The sequence below is a fragment of the Canis aureus genome, chromosome 7 (genome assembly GCF_053574225.1).
Source record: "Canis aureus isolate CA01 chromosome 7, VMU_Caureus_v.1.0, whole genome shotgun sequence".
NCBI classification, from domain to species: domain Eukaryota; kingdom Metazoa; phylum Chordata; class Mammalia; order Carnivora; family Canidae; genus Canis; species Canis aureus.
The window spans coordinates 69702591-69725221 of record NC_135617.1 but is presented as its reverse complement, the minus strand read 5'-3'; the positions used below and the strand labels follow the sequence as shown (position 1 = coordinate 69725221).

Below are 22631 nucleotides of genomic sequence, written 5' to 3'. Positions count from 1 at the left end.
ACTTTCTATATCCTTTTTATAGGGAAATGATGTGTGCCCAACTTGCAGAAATAGTCTTGTTCGCTTGCCAGATTTATTTCTCATTGTAAATTCACATGCTGGCTAATTATAACAGCTTGGAAGTTACATAAATGTCCAACAATAGGGAATTGGTTAAGAATAAAATTCATTATAGTGCATATGTATAAGACAACGCAGCCATTAAAAAACATGATGCAAAAGTAGATTATTGCAACAGGAAAATATCCACAAATAGAGGGCATATAAAAAATCAGGTTATAAAACAGATGCATCAAATAATCCCAGCTGTTTAAAAAACCTACTCAAGAGGGAAAAAAAAACCTGGTAGAATTTTACTAAGCATAGGGTTATGTATGCCTTAGGGTACAATTAGAGATTATCTGTTTTATTCTGTAGTTTCATAAATTTAGGTCTTATTTTTCTGTATTTTCCAAATTTTCTATAACTGAACAATAATTACTTCTGTAATCAGAAAATAAGCAGCAATAATTTCTCAATTTTCACTCATATGACCTTAGGGAAGTTAATCAGCGTGTCTGTGCTGGTTTTTTTACCTGTAAATGGGGACAAAAGCACCCCAGCCCTTAGGTTACTAGAACACGTAAACCCTTATAACAGTCCCTGGCAAGTGGAAATTGCTTAGTAAAGGTTGGCTATTGGCTCTGAAATTCTTGCGAGTACGGGGTTATGTGCTTGAGGACCAGGCCTGTCTCACCTGTGGGGACTCTCCTTGTAAAGTCAGCCTAAGAAGCCCATAGGTGCTTTCAGCTCTTTCTACTAACAGCTAACAGAGGTAGAAAGGGAAATTGAGGGCTGAGCTCACAAATTCCCCAGTCTCTAGGCACCAGGGAAGAAATGTAAATGTGAGTGAAGCAGCTGGGAATCTGACAAAGGGGGGGGGGACCCTATGGCTCCCCAGAGAGGGTAAGACTCCCCAAAAGTAGCTCAATTCAGCTTATTTAATTTAATTTTATTTATTTTAATATATTTTTTTTAGTTTTTATTTATTTATGATAGTCACACACACAGAGAGAGAGGCAGAGACACAGGCAGAGGGAGAAGCAGGCTCCATGCACCGGGAGCCCAACATGGGATTTGATCCCAGGTCTCCAGGATCGCGCCCTGGGCCAAAGGCAGGTGCCAAACCGCTGCGCCACCTAGGGATCCCAGCTTATTTATTTTATATACACATATGTATTTTAAAAGATTTTATTTATTTATTCATGAGATGCATACACACACACACACAGAGGCAGAGACAGAGGCAGAGGGAGAAGCAGGCTCCATGCACGGAGCCTGATGTGGGACTCAATCCCGGGACTCTGGGATCACACCCTGAGCTGAAGGTGGGCGCTCAATGGCTGAGCCACCCAGGCGTCCCTACATATATATTTTAAAGATTTATTTGAGAGGAAGCACACAAGGTGAGGAGAGGATAGAGGGAGAGGGAGGAAGAAACTCAAGCAGACTCTGTGCTGAGCAAGGAGGCTGATCCCACAACCCATGAGATCACAACCTGAGTCAAAATCGAGTTGTACGCTCAACCAACTGCACCACCCAGACACTGTATTTATTTTTTAAAGATTTTCTGTGTGTGTGTGAGAGAGGGGGAGAGAGAGTATGTGGGGGGAGGGGGGGCAGAGGGAAAGAGAGAATCTCCATCAGCCTCCATGCCCAGCTTGGAGGGCCCGTTCTCACAACCCTGAGATCATGACCTGAGCTGAAATCAAGAGCCAGACACTTAACTGACCCACCCAGGTACCCCTAAACATTTCATTTTTAAGTAATCTCTACACCCACCTGAGGGCTCGATTTCACAACCCCGATATCTAGCGTTGCATGCTCTGCTGCCTGACCCAGCCAGGTGCCCCAGTTCAGCTTATTTTAAAAGCCTGCACTGGCCCAACAGCACATCTGCCCTGGAGCTGCCTGAACCGTGCATTAAAAAGTATCCACAGAAGGTGCACCTGGTGGCTCAGTGGTTGAACGTCTGCTTTGGGCTCAGCTCATGATCCCAGGGTCCTGGGACTGAATCCCACATCAGGCTCCCCATGGCACGCTCTGTGTCTCATGAATAAATAAAATGTTCCAACAACAACAAAAAAGTCTCACAGAAAAAAATTTAAAGTGATGGGGATTTTAGAGGTTGTTAATAAGCCACTCCAGTCAATGCTTCATTCTCTTTAGGGTGTTTATGACTGGGTTTCAAATATTTGTCAGTGTTCCCTCAGGGAGGAAGTTGTTAAAGCACACAGCAACCTACAGTTCCCATACTCACATGCCAGAGGCTGTATTAATGATGGAAACCAACTGTATGACCTACCTGTGGTGAGAGAGATTCCAAAGCTTGCCTGTTGAGGGGTCTGAAGGCAAGTCAGTCTGACTGATTCCGGCCTGAACGACTGAAGAGGTAATTCAGAGAGTAGGAACTAATCCTTCAGCAAATGTGAGCTGCCTTAGAACTCCAGGGACCATATAATTTGTTGTCACAATGGGGATACTTCTTACCTCTGAGAGTGGAAGGGAATGCTATTAATAATTACACCAGGACACTGGGTCTTGACTGGAAATGCCTCAAACAAACTGGGATATGCGGCTACCCAGTTAAAATCAAAGCATTCCCTGAGGCCTTGGGTAAATTCCAGCTCTTCACCTGAAAACCATCTACTTACGTGGCAGGAAGAAACCACTCTTTTCAAACCACTGTTTACTAGAAAATAATCCAGAAGACCTATTTCAAGGGCTTACTACCCACAAGAGTTTGGGATCTTCATCTCTGAAATCCCTGGACTGAAAGCAGAGAGGCTTTACAACCAGGATGAGGGCCCAGCTTCCCAGAGCTGATAGAGTGAAAAGTGTTTCAGAAGGAAAGGCAGGAAAGGTTAGTTGATCTCTCAGTCCCTGGTCCTCCAGAGATCCCTGACACCACCCCAGCCTCAGTGAGGAGGGGAGGGAGGGAGCTATTCTGAGTAGCAGCTCCATCTGAACTCAGCAGGGTCAGAGTCTATGCCACCAGTGAACCTCTGTTCCCCTTTTCCCACTGGACTCCAGGGGTTACAGCCGCAATATAATGTCAGAAGCCACAGATACAATAATGACAGGAGGCCATGATTTCAGGCCAAAGACCACGTCCATAGCTGACACCAGATGGGACTTAAATTTGATGCATGTTCTACCAAACAAGTGTCTTCTGCATTCTACAGATGGAAAACGGACTCCTTTACATTCCCATGGTCTTTTTGACAATTATCCTACCCAGCCCTTTTCCTATGTTGTGAATTTTTAGCTTCTTAAATTTGCCTCTCTCTTCCCTCCTCCTGTACTAATTAACAGAATCCCAAGTCTGGCTTTGAAACTACAGAACTTCCCAACTACCGGTGAAAAAAGTCTCAGCGAAATCGGGAGGAAAAAATATTTCTCTCTTCTACAGCTGCAGAAAAGCAAGCACCATACAATGTCCCGAAAGTGTTCTTGCTGAGGTTATTTTTAAGGAGTCTTTCAAACTCCTGGACTTCAGACACTTACTACATCCTGGGAAAGTGATCTTCAAAGTCTGTAAATTTTAAAGAATTTAATATCGACGATTCTGATTGGTTACTTCATTTGTAATCCTGAGGGGCACCTGGGTGGCACAGTCAGTTGAGTGTCCAACACTAGATTTCAGCTCCGATAGTGATCTTAGGGTCATGAAATCGAGCCCCACATCAGGCTCTATGCTCAGCTCAGAGTCTGCTTGATATTCTATCTCCCTCTGCCCCTCCCCCCACTTGCACACATTCGATCTCTCTAAATAAATAAAATCTTTAAAATGATAATAATAATAATTTGTAGTCCCAGTAGCACTATTTCAATAGATATGGTAGGTTTTTTTGGAAGGTGTGATTTTTTCATTCTTAAGCCAGGAAGAGGTTCATTACTAGCAACTTTGTCTATTCATAAGAGCATGGAGATAAAAAGGAATAAAAACAGTGGCTTTATTGGATTTTGTTTTTAAAGAGAATTTGACAATCAAATGTTTAAATTAATTTTATCAGCAATAAAGCACCAACTGTTTCAATGTCTGATGGTTGAAGTTATTCTTTTTGCTTTTAGCAAATCTGTAAGAGGACTGACCCAAGCTGTCTGAGTCATAGGGAGTGCATCAATCCTACACTGGGGCCAGGTATCAAGCCCCAGCAACCAGAAGTTGAACAGGAATGGGCTCTTGGCCCTTCAAGCAACCAGGAAAGGTCTTCACCTTCTATAGGCAAAACAGTCTGTCCTCTTCCTGTTCACTGGGATGAGAAGTCCCAGTAATTTCACTAAGAGGACAGAGGTGAGGAAGGAGGGTTGGAGGTCCCACTGCCATCACCGAGACCTTTTCTCAGTCCAAAGTCAGAATAGGGGCCAGATTCAGATTGGTGCTTATTTGAACATGAGGGTTCTGAGAATTTGAGGGGGTCCAGATCCAAACTCCCATTCTCTACTCTGCCTCCATTTCCAAAGAAAAATGAAAATGCAGATTCTAAATAGAACACATAAAAACTGTAAGTGCTATGAATACCTGGCTGGCTTAGTCAGCAGAGCATGTGCTCTTGATCTCACGGTCCTGAGTTTGCGCCCCATGTTGGGCATAGGTTACTTAAAAAAAAAAAAAAAAAGTTAATTAACAACATATGAAAAGAAAACCTTTAAATGCTACTACACTCTGCTCACTTAGAAATCTTAAATCCACTGGGACCTGAGGAGGGTGGGAAGAAATCCATCTTAAGTCTTCCTTCATAGTGACTCTGAACCAGAGTTCAGTGCTGAGGGAAAAGGCTTGGATAGTCATTGGTAATAGTAAAATAAACCAAACTATATAAATAAAATAAAATAAACCAGGAGGAGAAAATTAACTGGGATGAACCTAATTCTTAACAAGCCTTTAGAATTACTACTATAATGGGTATAAGTTGAAGGCAGACAAGACAGGGGTCCCAAAGGCCTTCTTGCACGTACCTGGCTATGGTTTTGTCCAGTCCAGATACACAAGGCTTCCCCACTTTCCAAATAGCTTACTGCTTCAGTTTTATAGACTGAAAATCCTATTTATGGGCAAGGAAAAGGGTCAGCATGTTAAGGAATCAGGGTATGAGGGCAACTCTGCTGACGAACCCCCTAATTTCATGGCTCCAGGCAGGCAAACTGTCCTCCTCCTTGCTCCTGCCCCTTGGCTCCTTCTCACTGGCTCCAGATATTCCATTTGCTTCCTTCTTTCCTATCTTCCCATGACCAACTGTAGACTTCCCAGCTTCCCACTATCTTGCTGTCCTTGCTAACCTAAAATAAGCTTCTCAGATGAAGGTTTTTCTGCTGATCACCAGAGAAATACAGAAAATGGGTAGAAAGCCTGGGCTATGTTTCTGGCATTCCAGATACCCTGGGAATCTCTTTTCTGCCACTTTTTCATATCAAGGTTGGATTTCAACTCCATCCATTAGTACATACTTTTTCCAACATTTATACTGGGGGACTTCTTTTGTAACTACGAAATATGGGGGTGGGGGTGGGGGCTGAGAAACTCCAGATGCGAATCTTTCACCTTAATAGCCCTCCAAATTTAATCTAATTAAATCATTCTGATGACAGAGGATTATAGTGATAAAAGGAACTAAAGACCGATTCCCTGTATTCGAGAGAGGTTGGAGAAATATGCTCTGAGGGGCATAACATACTCTGAGGCTGGGATGGACCTGGCAGGCAAATCCTTTTTGTGCCTCTGGAATGAAAAAAAAGACAGTGGCAGTGGGCAGCTGCCCTAGAAACCTACGGGTCAGTCCCAGGCCTGGGACCCTGACCCGTGGAGTGCTTACACAGAACTCCAGCTGTGAGAAAGGTAAGAACTGACAAAGCTCAGAAGATTGTCGACTTTCGGGGCGCCTAGGTGGCTCGGTACATTAAGCATCCGTCTGTGGATTTGGCTCAGGTCATGATGTCACAGCTCATGAGGCCAAGCCCCAGCGGGTGCTTGGGGCTCAGTGGGAGCACGCTTGGATACTCTCTCCCTCTGCCCCTTTCCCACTCGTGCTCTCTTCCTCTCTCTCAAATGAATCGAAAGAAGAAAGAAAGAAAGAAAGAAAGAAAGAAAGAAAGAAAGAAAGAAAGAAAGAAAGAAAGAAAGAGAGAGAAAGAAAGAAGAAAGAAAGAAAGAAAGAAAGAAAGAAAGAAAGAGAAAGAAAAAAGAAAGAAAGAAAGGAAAGAAAGAAAGAAAAAAGAAAGAAAGAAAAGAAAAGAAAAGAAAAGACAAGACAAGACCAAAATAACAACCAAAAACAGAAGAAGGTTGAGCTCTGCTATCCAGAAAGTTCTGGAAGCTCTCCAGACCCTGAGGCGTTCCACAACATTGGAAACGGAAAATGCCGAAAATGCCGAGAGAGGTCCACAGTTAGTGAGAAGCCGCAATGAGGCCTTCCAGTCGCACTGCCTGGGGGCCACAGGGGTGTCCTGACCCGGCGCCCCCGCCCCGGCTTGTCCGTGTCAAAGGCCTTCCCAGGCCAGTCCAGGTGACTCCACCCTTGGTCTCTGAAGCCCACGTCCGCATCATCGAAGGTCACGGCCCCTGCAACAGGTTGGTCCGCTATGGCCCGGGTCGTACCAACACTTGCTCCTCGAAGGGGAAGGAGGCCTGGGAACTCGAGGGGAGGGAGGTCCGGCGGCGGGCGCGGGGAGCGGAGGGGCGCCGAGGGGGGCAGGCCCCGACCACCGACCACAGACCACCGACCACCCGGGCATGACCCCCGCCCGAGGCCTCGGAACCCGCACTTACTGCGCTGGGGCCACGCTGCACCGCCAAGGCGAGGTAACGGGAGAACAGAGGGCAAAGCGCAGGACGCGCGCCCCCCGCAGCACAGCACTCTTCGCGCCGACCCTCAGCCGCCGGGTCACCGCGGCTCGCCCGCGCGCCCGCCGGCCCTCGGCCCCGCCCCTGCCCACCGCGGCCTCTCTAGGCTGCGCGGAGGACCTCGCCCCTCGCTCTCGGTGGGCCGCTCCCTGGGACGTGGGTAGCGGGGCGGCCTGGGACCGCCAACACCGCCCGGGAGGGTCCTGGGCGCTTGGCCTTCCACTCCTCACGTTTTACGCCAGTCATCTTTAAAACTCCCTTCCCCCCATTCTCTTTCCAACTAAAGAGAGAGAGGGGGGCACCTGGGTGGCTCAGTGGTTGAGCGTCTGCCTTCCGCTCAGGTCATGATCCCGGGGTCCCGAGATCGAGTCCCGCATCGGGCTCCCCACAGGGAGCCTGCTTCTCCCTCTGCCTGTGTCTCTGCCTCTCTCTGTGTCTCTCATGAATGAATAAATAAAATCTTTTAAAAAGAGAGAGGGAGAGAAAAGCCTGTGGCACACCAAATATATGGAAATAATTACTGTTAACATTTTAGAGAATTTTACTCCTATAATTTTCTACATATAGTTTGATATTTTTGTGTTTCTGTCGTCTCCAACTTCCCCACTTGATTTTGTCATATAAGCACTCTCTCCCCCCATATTGTGACCCCCGTTGTGATACTCTTAACTGGATTATCATCATGGATTCATTCTATATCAAATCACTCAAACTGAGCCCAGGAAACCAGCCTTCCACTGAATGGCACACCTAGTGGCATCTCAGCCTGTCCTCGGGGAAGTGCTATGAAGTTCACCACTGTTTATCTCTGAGGAGGACTGTACTTTTGTTACACAGCCCCTTTCTGTAATCACTCAAAAGAAGACATTTTTATGGTCTTGCTATCAAGAAAAGTTTAATAGAGCAACTGGTTAGTTTTGGCCTATGGACTCAGGGAGTTTTGAATTTGAGTTGAGTAGGCTATTAGAAAGCTAGCCAGGGAGAGGCCTGGGTGACTGAGTCCGTTAAGTGTTTGCCTTCCATTCAGGTCATGATCTCAGGGTCCTGGGATTGAGGGGCTCCCTGCTCAGTGGGGAGCCTGTTTCTCCCTCTCCTTCTGCCTGCTGCTCCTCCTGCTTGTGCTCTCTCATTCTCTCTGTCAAATAAATAAATAAAATCTTAAAAAAAAAAAAAAAAAAGAAAAGAAAGAGAGGGATGGCTGGGTTGCTCAGCGGTTTAGCGCCTGCCTTTGGCCCAGGGCATGATCCTGGAGACCCCGGATCAAGTCCCACATTGGGCTCCCTGCATGGAGCCTGCTTCTTCCTCTGCCTGTGTCTCTGCCTCTCTCTCTGTGTCTCTCATGAATAAATAAATACAATCTTAAAAAAGAGAGAGAGGGCAGCCCAGGTGGCTCAGCAGTTTAGCACTGCCTTCAGCCCAGGGCCTGATCCTGGAGACCAGGGATCGAGTCCCACATCAGGCTCCTTGCTCGGAGCCTGCTTCTCCCTCTGCCTCTCTCTCTCTCTCTCTCTCTCTCATAAATAAATAAAATCTTAAAAAGAGAGAGAGAGAGAGAGAAAGCTAACTACAAATTTTACCTAACGATTAAGGGGACCAGTAAATGCAAGGGTAACTTTTTACCCAAATCTATTCTCAGAATTCAACCTGCTGCCATGTTTCTTTTTCTTTTTTTTTTAAAGATTTTATTTATTTATTCATAGACACACACACACACACACACACACACAGAGGAGGCAGAGACACAGGCAGAGGGAGAAGCAGACTCCACGCAGGGAGCCCAACGTGGGACTCGATCCTGGGTCTCCAGGATCACACCCAGGGTTGCAGGTGGCGCTAAACCACTGTGCCACTGGGGCTGCCCTGCTGCCATGTTTCTATAGATAACATTCTTGCCTGGCATAACAATATGGTTTAGTTATTTTGCAGAGACTCGGGTTTCAGTAGAAACCCATCAGAACAAGTTAGGACCCCCAACCTTCTCTTGGAGCATGCACCAAATGTCTGATGGATGAATATTTGATATAGAAGGGCCTAAAACCCTACCCTGGAATCATACCAAGTGGGCTATTTTCTCATCATGAGTCATATGAAGAGGCAAGCAGAAGATCTGTGAAGATGCTGACAGTGAGATCACTTCAACCCTTCCCTTATTTATTTATTTATTTATTTATTTATTTATAAATTGTATTTATTTATTCACGAGAGACACACAGAGAAAAAGAGAGGCAGAGACCCAGACAGAGGGAGAAGCAGGCTCCATGCAGGGAGCCTGACATGGGACTCAATCCCAGGTCCCCAGGACCACACCCTGGGCTGAAGGCGGCGCTAAACTGCTGAGCCACCTGGGCTGCCCCCTTCCCTTATTTGTTAACTCCCTTTATGTGATTTTTTTTTAATTTTTTTTTCATTTATTTATGATAGTCACACAGAGAGAGAGAGAGAGAGGCAGAGACACAGGCAGAGGGAGAAGCAGGCTCCATGCACCGGGAGCCTGACGTGGGATTCGATTCCGGGTCTCCAGGATCGCGCCCTGGGCCAAAGGCAGGCGCTAAACCGCTGCGCCACCCAGGGATCCCCTCCTTTATGTGATTGTAAAATCATGTAGCTCCTCTTCCCTATACCCAGGTCCTTTTTCATTTACCTTTAAATATCCCTGACTCTTCCCCCTTGAAGAGAGGATTTTGAGGGTTGAGTTCCCTTCTCCTTTGCCTGTTTCTTTTCTTTTCTTTTCTTTTTTTTTTTTTTTTCAGATAAGCTCAATGCCAAACCTGGGGCCCCAACTCATGGTCCTAGGATCAAAAGTCACAGTCTCCACTGACTGAGCCAGCCAGTCTCCCCTCCTTTGGCTGCCTCTTGAATAAACTCTCTTCTTGCTGCATATCTCAGTGATTGGCTCTGCTGTACTTTAGTCATATGAACTTGGATTGGTCACAAATTTGGTGAGCCAGCCAGGAGCTCTTTGATCTTGGTTCCACTGCACCAGCCTATTAAAGGGAGTCTGGTGAGGAGTCCAAGAAGCCACATAGGCTCTTTGTCCTGGGGCCACACCCCAATTTGACTCCACTGACCTCAGGCGCTTAATTTAACTCTTCTGGGAAGGAAATCCCTTTGGTTTCCGTATAGACAGACATCCCTTTAGTGAGTAACTCAGTACAAGTGACCAAATTCTTTCTTCCTCTCATTTGGTGGAATGAATAGGGGGTTTGGCTTTAGATCTCTTGGCCTTTTTCTTGTTTACTTAAGAAAAGGTTGACTAGCAAACCATTTACTCAGTTGGTAAAGCCCCAACTTTTAGAATGAAACTAGTGAATCTTTGTTCACAGAGGTACTCTTGGCCTCATTTGTTCCTGCAGTTTGTGGTGTATTTGAATAAAACTGGCTGTGTTCTAATTGAGAAATGGGGAATAACAATTTGATCACTGCATGCAGCCCTTTGGATTTTATTCTCAAAAATTGGACAATGTTTAGTTGTGAACCTATGAAAAGGAAAAAAAATGATCTTTTGCAACACTGCTTGACTACAATATTCATTAGACTCTGGAAAAAAATAGCCAATTAATGGATCCTTAAATTATAATATCATCTTGCAATTAGATTTGCCTTTGTAAAAGGGAAGGTAAATGGGATGTTCAGTCATTTTTTGCTTTTGTATCAAATAAGCCAGCTCAGAAAAGATGTAAAATTCTATTCCAACAAACCAGTAACACTAAAAAGCCCGTGTTGCCTAATCCTCACCAGGGAGAGGAGGATGATTTATTGATTACTTGGATTAAACTCCCCTTCTACTCTGGGGGGCACCAGAGCTACTGCCTGTCCTCAGCAGTCCCAGTCCCAACAACTTGAACCCCTTACAGAGCCCAAACCATGACCCTCAGCCTCAGGGGGCCAACAGGTAGGAATGATCTCCCCTTCTTATACCCTAACTCAATTTGGTCAAATTGAGCTAGTTCCCAGGGAGGATAATATCTGCTAAGGCAGGTCCCAGTCTGAGGCTTAAATGCAGGGGAAAGGGGGATTTCCTGTAGGGATGATTTGGGTCCACTCTCCACTTTGTGTAACTGGAAAAACAATATGCCTACTTACAGAGATGACCCCAAGAGGATGGAAACTCATTCACATCTATTTTTGTCACCCAGAACCCCACTTTTGCAGATATACAAAATTTGTTAAGTATTCTCCTCACTTCTGAGGAATGACACTTAATACTAAAAAAAAAAAAAAAAAAAAAAAGCTAGGGAAGTTACCTGGCTGCATGCTAAAACCCCCATAACTCCCTAAGAGCTAATGCCATGATGCCTGTTCCTACTGTGAATCCCAACTCGAATGTCAACATTGGAGACCAAGGTAAGTTTGAATACTATTGATGGTATTTTAGCTAGATTAAGAAAGGGGGTTCCCACACTGTGCAGAAGGTTTTTATTTTGATGTAGTCTCAATAATTTAATTTTAGTTTTATTTCCTTTGCCTGAGGAAAATGTATCTAGAAAAATGTTTCTGTGGCTGATATCAAAGAAATTACTGCCTATGTTTTCTTCATGTTTTATAGCTTCAGGTCTCACACTTAGGTCTTTAATCCATTTTGAGTTTGTTTTTGTGTATAGTATAAGAAAGTGGGGGGTGACTGGCTGGCTTGCTGAGTGGAGCATGTGACTCTTGATCTCAGGGTTGTGAGTTAGAGCCCACATTAAGTGTAGAGATTACTTAAAAATAAAATCTTAAAAAAAGAAAGAAAGAAAGTGATACGGTTTCATTCTGTTGCACGTAGCTATCTAGTTTCCCTAACACCATTTGTTGAAGAGACTTTTTCCCATTGTATATTCTTGCCTCCATGGTCATAGATTAATTGACCATATAAGCATGAGTTTAGTTCTAGACTTTCTATTCTGTTCCATTGATCTATATGTCTATTTTTGTGCAGTACTATAATGTTTGATTACTACAGTTTTGTAGTATATCTTGGGATCTGGGATTGTGATACATCCAGCTTTGTTTTTCTTTTTCAAGATTGCTTTGGCTATCTTTTAGGGTCTTATCTTAGGGTCTTTTGTGGTTTTATACAAATTTTAGGATTTATTTATTCTAGTTCTGTGAAATATGATGTTGGTATTTTGATAGGAGCTCATTAAATCTGCAGATTGCTTTGAGCAGTATGGACATTTCAACAATATTTGTTTTTCCAATCCATGAGCATGGTATAGCTTTGTTTACATTTGTTTGTGTTATCTTCAGTTTCTTTCATCAGTGTTTTATAGTTTTCAGAGTATAGGTCTTTCACCTCCTTGTTTAAGTTTATTCCTGGGTATTTTGTTCTTTTTGGTGCAATTGTAAATGGGATTGTTTTCTTAATTTCTCTCTCTCTTTTTTTAAGATTTTATTTATTTATTCATGAGAGACAGAGAGAGAGAGAGAGAAGCAGAGATACAGGCAGAGGGAGAAGTAGGCCCCATGCAGGGAGACCCATGCGGGACTTGATCCTGGGACTCTGGGATCACGCCTCAGGCTGAAGGCAGGCACTAAACTGTAGAGCCACCCAGGCATCCCATTAATTTCTCTTTTTACTACTTCATTATTCGTGTATAGAAATGCAACTGATTTCTAGGTATTAATGTTGTATCCTGTGACATTACTGAATTAATTTATCAGTTCCTGTATTTTTTTGGTGGAGTCTTTAGGGTTTTCTATATATAGTATCATGTCATCTGAAAATAGTCCAAGTTTTACTTCTTTCTTACCAATCTGGATGCCATTTATTTCTTTTTCTTGTCTGATTGGTGTGGCTAGGAGTTCCAGTACTATGTTGAGTAAAAGTGGTAAGAGTGGACATCCTTGTCTTGTTCCTGACCTGAGAGGGAAAAGATCTCAGGTTTTCACCACTGAGTATGATGTTGGCTATGGATTTTTCATATATGGCCTTTATTGAGGTATGTTACCTCTAAACCTACTTTGTTGAGAGTTTTCATCATGAATGGATGTTTTACTTTGTTTAGTGCTTTTTCTGCATCTATTGCAATGATCAGATGGTTTTTACCCTTTCTCTTGTTAATGTGGTGTATCACATTGATTGATTTGTGAATATTAAACTACTCTTGCATCCCTGGAATAAATACCACTTAATCATGGTGAATGACTTTTTAAATATATTGTTGGATTTAGTTTGCTAATATTTTGTTAAGGATTTTTGTATCTATGTTCATCAGAGATATTGGCCTATAGCTAGCTTCCTTCCTTTGTTTTTTTTTCTTTCTTTTCTTCTTTCTTTCTTTCTTTCTTTCTTTCTTTCTTTCTTTCTTTCTTTCTTTCTTCCTTCCTTCCTTCCTTCCTTTCTTTCTTTCTTTGCCTTTGTCTGGCTTTTGGGAAAATTCTGGCCTTGTAGAATGAATTTAAAAATTAAACTATTGGGACTACACCAAAATAAAAAGCTTTTATACAGTGAAGGAAACCATTAACAAATAAAAAAACTACCTACGGAATGGGAGAAGATATTTGCAAATGATGTATCTGATAAAGGGTTGATACTGAAAACATATAACTTCTTCAACTCTACAATATATATTGAACTTGGGATGCCTGGGTGGCTCAGCGGTTGAACATCTGCCTTCGGCTCAGGGAGTAATCCTGGAGTTCCGAGATTGAGTCCCGCATTGGGCTCCCAGCTTCTCCCTCTGCCTATGTCTCTGCCTCTCTCTTTCTGTGTCTCTCATTAATAAATAAATAAAATCTTTTTAAAAAAATATAGAATTTATACAACTCTACACACACAAAGATACACACACAATTCGATTATAAATTGATTTATAAATATAAAGGCAGAAGACCTGAATAAACATTTTTCAAAAGAAGACATACAGATGGCCAACAGATACATGAAAAGATGCTCAACATCACTAATCATCAGGGAAATGCATATCAAAAGCACAATAAGATATCATTTTACACCTGTCAGAATGGCTAAAATCAAAAACAGATGAAATAACAATTGTTGGCAAGGATGTAGAGAAAGAGAAACCCTCATGCACAGTTGGTGGGAATGCAAATCAGTGCAGCCACTGTGGAAAACAGTATGAATGTTCCTCCAAAAATTAAAAATAGAATTACCATACGATCCAGTAATTCCACTACTGGGTATTTACCCAAAGAAAACGAAAACACTAATTCAAAAAGATATATGCACCCCTTTGTTTATTGCAGCATTATTTACAATAGCCAAGATATGGAAGCAAGCCAAATGTCCATCAATAGATGAATAAAGGCACCTGGGTGGTGCAGTTGGTTAAGCAACTAACTCTTGATTTTGGCTCAGATCATGATCTTGGGGTTGTCGGATCAAACCCCACATTGGGCTCCACCTTCAGCAAGGAGTCTGCTTGAGATTCTCTCTTCCTCTTCCACTGCCCCTCCCACTCATGCTCTTTCTCTCTCATAAATATATAAATCTCTAAAAAAAGAAAGAAGATATGATATATTTATACAATAGAATATTACTCAGCCTTAAAAAGAATGACACCAAAGGAAAAAAAAAAAAGAAAAGAATGACACCTTGCCATTTGCAACTACATAGATGGACCTAGAGGGTATGATGCTAAGTGAAATAGGTAGATTGGTCAGAGAAGGACAAATACCATCTGATTTCACTCATATGTGGAATTTAAAACACAAAGAAAAAAGAGACAAACAAAAAACAAACTTTTTAAAATAGTTTTTCTTTCTTTCTTTTTTTTTTTTTAAGATTTTGTTCATTTATTCATGAGAGACACAGAGAGGGAGAGAGAGAGGCAGAGACACAGGCAGAGGGAGAAGCAGGTTCCATGCAGGGAGCCCGACGTGGGACTTGATCCCAAGTCTCCAGGATCAGGTCCCAGGCTAAAGGCAGCGCCAAACCACTGAGCACCTGGGCTGCCCCAAAAAACAAACTCTTAATTAAATACAGAGAACAAACTGGTGGTTGCCAGAGGGGAGGCAGGTGGGGGGATGGGTGAAATAGATGAAGGGAATTAAGAGTGCACTTACCTTGAGGCACCTGACTGGCTCAGTTGGTGGAGCACGTGACTCTTGATCTCTGAGTATTGAGTTTGAGCCCCACATTGGGCATAGAGATTACTTGAAATAAATAAAGTTGTGACTAAGTTTTAAAAAAGAGTATATTTATCTTGATGAGCGCTAAAAATGCATAGAATTTCTGAATCATTATATCATACACCTGAAACTAAGAAAACACTGTATATTAATTATACTTGAACAAAAAAAGAAAAAGAAAGGGGGTCCCTAAACAAAGAAGTTTGAGTGAGTTTTAAGAAATAAAGCAATGGGTGCCTGGGTGGCTTGTTCAGTTAAGCATCTGACTCTTGATTTTGGCTCAGGTCATGATCTCAGGGAGTCTGCTTGTGATCCTCTCCTGCTGCCCCTCCCATTGCTCGTTGTCTTTCTCTCTCTCTCTCAAATAAATAAATAAATCTTAAAAAAAAAAAAAGATAGGGTGCCTGTGTGGCTCGGTCTGTTGAGCTTCTGCCTTCAGCCTGGGTCATGATCCTGGGGTCCTGGGAAGGAGCCCCATCTCCCCATCTCTCTGCTCAGTGGGGAGCCCGCTTTTCTCTCTCCCTCTGCCTGCCACTCCCTTGCTTGTGCACATGTTCTCTTTCTTTATCTCTGTGTCAAATGAATAAATTGTTTTAAAAAAAAGAAATAAAGCAAAAACAGAATGAGGAGCCTTCAGACTTTCTTGAAAGGATTTTTGAGATATATAGGAGATATACTGATATGGATCCTGTGGTACCAGAGAATTTAAAAATGATAAATATGACATGGCGGGGGCAAAATATCCTAGACATTCAAAAGAAACTCCAAAGTCTAGAGAGTAGGAATGTCTGTGTCACAATTGGTTGAGATTGCTTTTAATGTTGTTTTGTTTGTTTTTTTAGAGAGGGAAGGTGGGGAGGCAGAGGGAGAGAATCCCAAGCAGACTCTATGCTCAGCACAGAGCCCAGTGTGGGGCTTAATGGAGGACTTAATCCCACGACCTAAGATCATGACCTGAGCTGAAATCAAGAGTCAGATGCCCAACTGACTGAGCCATTCAGGTGGCCCTATCTTTAAAGTTTTTTTTTTTCTTTAAAGTTTTTAACAGACCATGTGCAAAAGAGAAAATAGCATAGAAAATGAAACAGCAGGCTACCTTGCTATTTGTTGCCCTAATTCAAGGAAAACCAAGACCAGGCTGAGGACCACAATGAGGATGAGGTGTACCCAGATAAGAAATTTGAGGTTCTTGGGCCCCACAGGATGTCTCAATTTGGGGCTTCAAGGAAGGCCATTGGAAAAAGGAATGCCCCAAGTTCACAAGGTCTCTTAATGGGACAGGACAACAAACTGCCCACCAGATGCCTGAATTGACTGATAGTGACCAAGAATGAAGGAGCTCAGGGGTTCCTTTAAACCCTGAAAAGCTTGTCATCATTTCCTACAAGGAACCCCAGATAACAATGAAGGTGGAAAATGAAGTTACAGACTTTTTTTTATTGATATTGGGGACACAGAGTCAGTACTGAACTCCTGGCTCTCTCTGCTATCAGATCAAACCATGGCTGTAGCAAGAGTCTCAGGGAGAAGTGTTGGCTAAAACCTTCTTACAACCACTAGCCTGACAGATGGAACAAATTCACTTTAAACACAGGTTTTTGTATATGCCTGAATGCCCCATTATTTTACTGGGATGTGACCTGTTAACTAAATTTAATGCTGAAGCTACTTCTTCTGTACCTGGTCACCTGGACAAAAAAGTACCCCCAGAGCAAGCTTGTGCCTTTCAAGCAATGTTACTACATGAAGGTGGATAAGTCCTATCAAAGCTTCCTGAAGAAGTTATCCAAAAGGTAAGATCACTTTACACACACACACACACACAAGCTAAGATCAGATGTTTGGGTCAATGGGAAGCTGGGGCGAACAAAGCCGGTGGCACTCATGCATGTTAAACTTCGTGGTGGGTAGAGATTCAGAATCTCAGTACCCACCAAAGGAACAAGTGAAAAAAAGAGCATTCAGCCCATTCTCCCTGCCTTTTTGGAATTTGGCCTCATCGGCCTGTGATGATCTCCATACAATTCACCTATCTTTCCTCTACAAAAATCAGGCACTCAAGACTTAAGAGCTATTCATATTGCAGACTATATCCACTGGGTGCTACCCAATCTACATACTCTCTTAACAACCTTGTCTGGGGACTTTAGGTGGTTCACTGCTCTGGATCTAAAGGATGCTTTATTTTGCATTTTTCTTGGTTTAGATTTGTGTGAACTGAAGACCACTGAGACCAAGAGTAAGCAACAGTATTGCTGGACAATCCTTCCCCAAGGTTTTAACAACTCCCTCACCATTTTTGGGGAAGTCCTAGCTAAAGATCTGAGAAACCTCTAATTAGAGATGGAGACTCTCCTCCATTACGTGGATGATATATTCATTGCTGAGTAAAACAAAAGAGTCTTCACACTTCAATACTATTTTGACTCTAGACATTTTGGCTGAGGGAGGTTACAAAGTTTCAAGGAAAAAGGCCCAAATCTCACAAAGGCCCAAATCTCCCAATGAAATAGCACGGTTTTGAGTTTTCAAAGAGACAAAGAAATCTGCTCCCTGATAGAAGGGAGGCTCTAGTCTGAGTGGTAGTCCCTACCGTGCAGGAGACAATTGTGCAAGAGACAATTGTGCAGCTTGCTTGCTTGCTTCCTTCCTTCCTTTCTCTCTCTCTCTCTCTCTCTCTTTCTTTCTTGATTTTATTTTACTTATTCATGAGAGACACAGAGCGAGAGCCAAAGGCAGAGGAGAAGCAGACTCCATGCAGGGAGCCCGATGTGGGACTGGATCCCAGGTCTCCGGGATCACCCCTGGGCTGCAGGCGGCGCTAAACCGCTGCGCCACTGGGACTGCCCAATTGTGCAGGTTTCTATGAATGACTGGGTTTTGTTGAATTTGGATACCTAACTTTGTTTGACCTGCTAGCTAAACCCCTTTATGAAGCACTTGAGTGCCTGATTTTTGTAGAGGAAAAATAGGTGAATTGTATGGAGATCAATCACGGGCTGAATGAGGCCAAATTCCAAGAAGGCGGAGAGAATGGGCTGAATGCTCCCTTTCGCTTGTTCCTTTGATGGGTACTGAGATTCAGAATCTCTACACCACCATAAAGTTTATTTTATTTTATTATTTTTTAAGATTTTTATTTATTTATTCATAGAGACACAGAGAGAGAGAGGCAGAGACACAGGCAGAGAGAGAAGCAGGCCCAGGGTCTCCAGGATCACGCCTTGGGCTGCAGGCGGCGCTAAACCACTGCGCCACGGGGGCTGCCCTGCCATAAAGTTTAATATGCATGAGTGTCACCAACTTTGCTCGCCCCAGCTTCCCATTGACCCACTGAGTCTTCTTGATTGGACTAGAGAATGTCACAAGACCTTTTGGATTATCAGAGAAAAGTTGTTAACTGCATTGGGCCTCCTGGATATTAAGAATTAGCCTTTTGATCTATCTGTTCATGAATGACAAGGAATTATTACCCTTGGAGTCTTTTTTTTTTTAAGATTTTTAATTTATTTATTCATGAGAGACAGAGAGAGAGGCAGAGGCACAGGCAGAGGGAGAAGCAGGCTCCACGCAGGGAGCCCGATGTGGGACTCAGTCCCGGGAATCCAGGATCATGACCTGGGCTGAAGGGAGGCACTAAACCGCTGACCCACCCAGGTGTCCCATAGCCTTGGAGTCTTAACCCAAAATCTTGGCTGTACTAGAAGATCTGATGCTTATTTCTCAAAGCAATTGGACACTGTTACCAAGGGATGGCCTGTCTGCTTAAGAGCTGCCACTTGTGATCTGGTAAAAGCAGCAGAAAATTTTATTTTGGGCCAACCCATCACTGTCTATACTCCCTCCACTGTGTGCTTCTCTTACTAAAGCAAAAAGAGGAATATTGGTTAACATCTAGAAGACTGGACAAATACCAATCCACTTTACTAGATAACCCCAATGTTACTTTGAAGGCTGTCTTCACTTTAAATCCTGCTACCTTGCTACTTGTTAGTGCAGAAGAACCCATTTATGATTGTATTCAATAGTTGAGCAAGCTTATTCTAGCTGTCTGGACCTAACTGTTGTGCCATTGTAGGATCCTGACATGGAAATGTTTACTGATGGAAACAGCTTCATGGGCCAAGGACAACAGAAAACTGGATATGCAGAGATTACCAGCTAAGGAACTTTGGAGGTGGAAACTCCTCCACCAGATACCTCTGTTCAAAAGGCAGGACCCATTGCCGTAACAAGGGCCCTTTATTTGGTAGGGGAAAAAGGTAACTTTATATATAGATTCAAAATATGCTTTCTCAGTGATTCATGCACATGGGTCCATATGGAAAGAAAGAGAATTATTAACTATAAGAAACAAATTAGACACACCGAAGAAGTTCTAAACTTATCAACTGCAGTAATGAAACTGAGAGAATTATGCTTATAATATAACCAGAACTGGAAGTAGTTCTTTGCCCAGGATATAAGAAGCCTAATAATTATATAGCTCAAAGAAATAATCAGGCTGATCTTGTCACCAAGGTGGCAGCCCATATGAAGTCTCCAAAACCTTCTATGATGCCGTTAGTGCCAGACATAGGCCTAACTAAATGCCAATCCAGATATTCCTTGGAAGACCTAAGAAGAGCTAAGGAATGGGGATTTGGGAACAATGCTGGCACGAAAGTCAGCTAGAAGGGATGCCTGGGTGGCTCAGCGGTTAAAGTGTCTGCCTTTGGCTCAGGGCGTGATTCTGGAGTCCTAGGATCGAGCCCCACATCGGGTTCCCTGAGGCCTGCTTGCTTCTCCTCTCTGTCTCTCTCAGAACAAATAAATAAAATCTTAAAAAAAAGTCAGCAGAAATATAGTGAATAAGGAGTATTCCTTATCCCAGAACATCTTATGGAAGAAATAGTCATATTCACCAAAGCACCATTATGAGTGAGATACTACTTTTCAGTGGGTATAAGATATATTGTGAACCCCAAACTCCAGAGAATTATCCAAAAGATAGTCTAGAAATGTGACATTTGTGCTAAGAATAATTCTAGGATTGTGTCCCCACCAGTCCTAAAAGGTATAAAACTAGGGGACACCTGGCTGTCTCTATCAGTAAAACATCCAACTCTTGATCTTGAAGTTGTGAGTTCAAGCCTTATGTTGGGTGTAGACATTACTTTAAATACATACATACATACATACATACATAGAACTCAAAAGCACTGAACCTGGAGAGGACCAGCAGATGGTCTTCACCATGATGCGGAGAATAACAGATAATTTTCAATGTTTGCTAGTATTTGTAGACTTTTACACGTTGGGTTAAGCCTTTGCATACTGTTCAGAGAAGTTCTCACAGATTGTCAAAAAACTTTTTAAAAATTTATTTAAGAAATTTCTATACCTAATGTGGGTTTTGAACTCAAGACCCTGAGATTGAGTCACATGCTCTACCAACTGAGCCAGCCATTTGTAATTCTAATTATTGAAGTGTTATGTGTCACAGAAATAACCAGATTTCTTTGTCACCTGCATTATAATGAACTCTCATCAGATCTTTAACCATGGCCATTTTTGAGTCTTATCATTTACGGTTATTGTTTTAATCTGTTGCTCCTGCAAATGTATTTCAGCTTCAGAGAGATTCACAGAAAGGACTCGGCGAATACAAGTTTTTGATACCTTTAAGATCATAAAACTAAGCTGAGAAAGAATTTCCAGAACTAATGGGCTGGATAGTGAATTCTTCTGGTTTCCTCAAATACCTGACTACGACTCTCTAAAACTAAAATTTTTCCCCATTCTCTTGACTTGGAATCATTGAGAACCAAAACTGCCCTTTTTCCTAAAGCCCTGAAAAACTGAAGCTGAACAATTTGAAGTAAATTTTAGAGAAATTGCCACAATGGTCATGTGTAGACAATCTTAGTGCCTGTTACCGTATGGGCCACTCAAGAAGATGACCAGAGACATTCAAACTGCAAATGGGGAAAAACTATCAGATTGCCGCTGCCTGCCCTCACTCCATCTGAAGATGCTTGAAGCCTGACATCTAGAAATCTTCTCACTGGCAGCACTCGGGACTCAAACATTGGATTTATAACATTAACCTGTGTTTTTCTTTTTGTTTCCACAGAAATATTTCTTATTGCCTCTTAATATAGGCCTGAGAACCCACCTGCAGGAACCACCTCCTGAGATGACCCAGCTGTTTAACTGAACTGACCTATTCTCAAGACTGAGACTGGTTCATGATGTATGGAGCAGACTTTGTACCTACAGTCCAGAATGAATATGAGGGAACAGTGTTGATTTGTGATGTTTTTGTAAGAAAAAAATCTTGGTCAAAAGAGGGATCTTCTCATTACTCCTAACCAATCCTGGGCTTATCTAGCTAGGTACTGACATTTGGAGAATTGGAGGGGTCTACACACTAGGGAAATTTGGTTACTCCTTTCTCTGTTCACTATTCCAGTGAACTTTTAGACCTTTTATTGAGCGAAAAGGGAATCGACACCAGATAGGGATTACTTGCCTGGTTATCAAGAGGCTAGATCTTGGTATTCTTTTGGGAGAACATTTTTAGTTGGCCAACAAAGCTGCTCTTACCATTGTTGCCCAACTTAAAAAGAAAGTAAATTTGTTAGCTAAGGTAGCACTTGATAATCACATTGCTTTGCACTATATTCTTGCAGAACAGGATAGAATGCCATTGCTAGCACAACTCGCTGTGTTTATATTAACGCTTCTGCTGCAGTAAAAACTAAAATCTCCTTTAGATAAAATCAGAGAGCAAGCCACTTGGCCATAGCAAATTTCGCCAGAGGTGCCTGGAAAAAGTGACTGGATTACTGGACTCTTTTTCTGGATTCCCCAAGGGATTAGCAATGTTACAAGGACTACTCAGATTTGGGTTATCTATACTTTTTATTTCATTAATTGTATCTGTACTAATAAGATGTGCTTTCCAATGTTGCTCTAAAATGGCCAAAGAAGAAACTAATGTTTTGGTCATGCAGAATGTACATGTTAAGCCGAATACTAGGGAATACTTCCAACAAAGTGCAAAATTGTTTCATTCCTCAAACCCTAAAACTGCAGGAAGTAGCCAGAGCAGTCATTGTCCCAATTCCTTCAAGACTGAGGAATGATCATAATTCTGGAGGGACTGAAAATGTGCCCCATAGGATTAATGAGGTTAAGACTAATAGGAAATTTAAAGCTTGTTTTTCAGAGGCCTGTCTCTCCCTAATCAGCTATTGTTTCGTTTCAGACCCCACAACAAATCCAGTAACTGTTTCCATTGAGGCTTGGACTGATATAAATGAGGCTCACTGACACCAATGCCCTGCATTCCTTCCCTGTGATAATGAGCCCAAGAACTTATGCAGTATATACTTCCTTTCAGAGATGGGCATAGCCCCTCTTGTCCTACAGTTGACTTCCTGACATCAGGCACCCAATTGTGCCTCGTTTTAATTTTGTATCTCCACCCTAAAGTGAACATGGGATGCGCATGCTCCATCTTTCCTCATGAATAGTCATAAATCTCCCTGTCTTTTGCATCAATGTGTATGTAATCCCACCCCTAAGATTATAAACATTTGTTCTAATTTCACTCAGGGGAGACAGATTTGAACCAACCTCTGTTTCCTCTTTTTGCTGCCTTTCGAATAAATCTTTTCCCTGCTGCGTA

The 22631-nt window shown here is 42.6% G+C and overlaps 3 long non-coding RNA genes across 9 annotated transcripts in view; 2 read left to right on the top strand and 1 right to left on the bottom strand.

Moving 5' to 3' along the window:
* LOC144317676 (uncharacterized) overlaps window positions 1-6952 on the bottom strand; it is a 20780-nt gene extending 13828 nt beyond the window's left edge. Inside the window, exons 1-5 of one of the 5 annotated variants that reach the window (XR_013383696.1) lie at window positions 6809-6952; window positions 6310-6601; window positions 5718-5761; window positions 5002-5087; window positions 4565-4641 (exon numbers count right to left, since the gene is read on the bottom strand). This is a non-coding gene — a long non-coding RNA (uncharacterized LOC144317676). Of the gene's footprint in view, window positions 1-4564; window positions 4642-5001; window positions 5762-6309; window positions 6602-6808 lie in introns of all 5 variants that reach the window. The other 4 variants (XR_013383695.1, XR_013383697.1, XR_013383699.1 and 1 more) reach the window with 4 other exon arrangements.
* Window positions 1991-3395, top strand: LOC144317678 (uncharacterized). Its single transcript, XR_013383703.1, has 2 exons — window positions 1991-2902; window positions 3355-3395. It is a non-coding gene; the product is annotated as an uncharacterized LOC144317678 (long non-coding RNA).
* LOC144317677 (uncharacterized) lies at window positions 6331-22631 on the top strand. Of its 3 annotated transcripts, none has more exons than XR_013383702.1 (3): window positions 6331-6610; window positions 19035-19218; window positions 21072-22631. It is a non-coding gene; the product is annotated as an uncharacterized LOC144317677 (long non-coding RNA). The 3 variants fall into 3 exon arrangements; XR_013383700.1 differs by having other exon boundaries at window positions 6335-6610; window positions 19035-19205; XR_013383701.1 differs by lacking the exon at window positions 6331-6610 and adding an exon at window positions 6632-6841 and having other exon boundaries at window positions 19035-19205.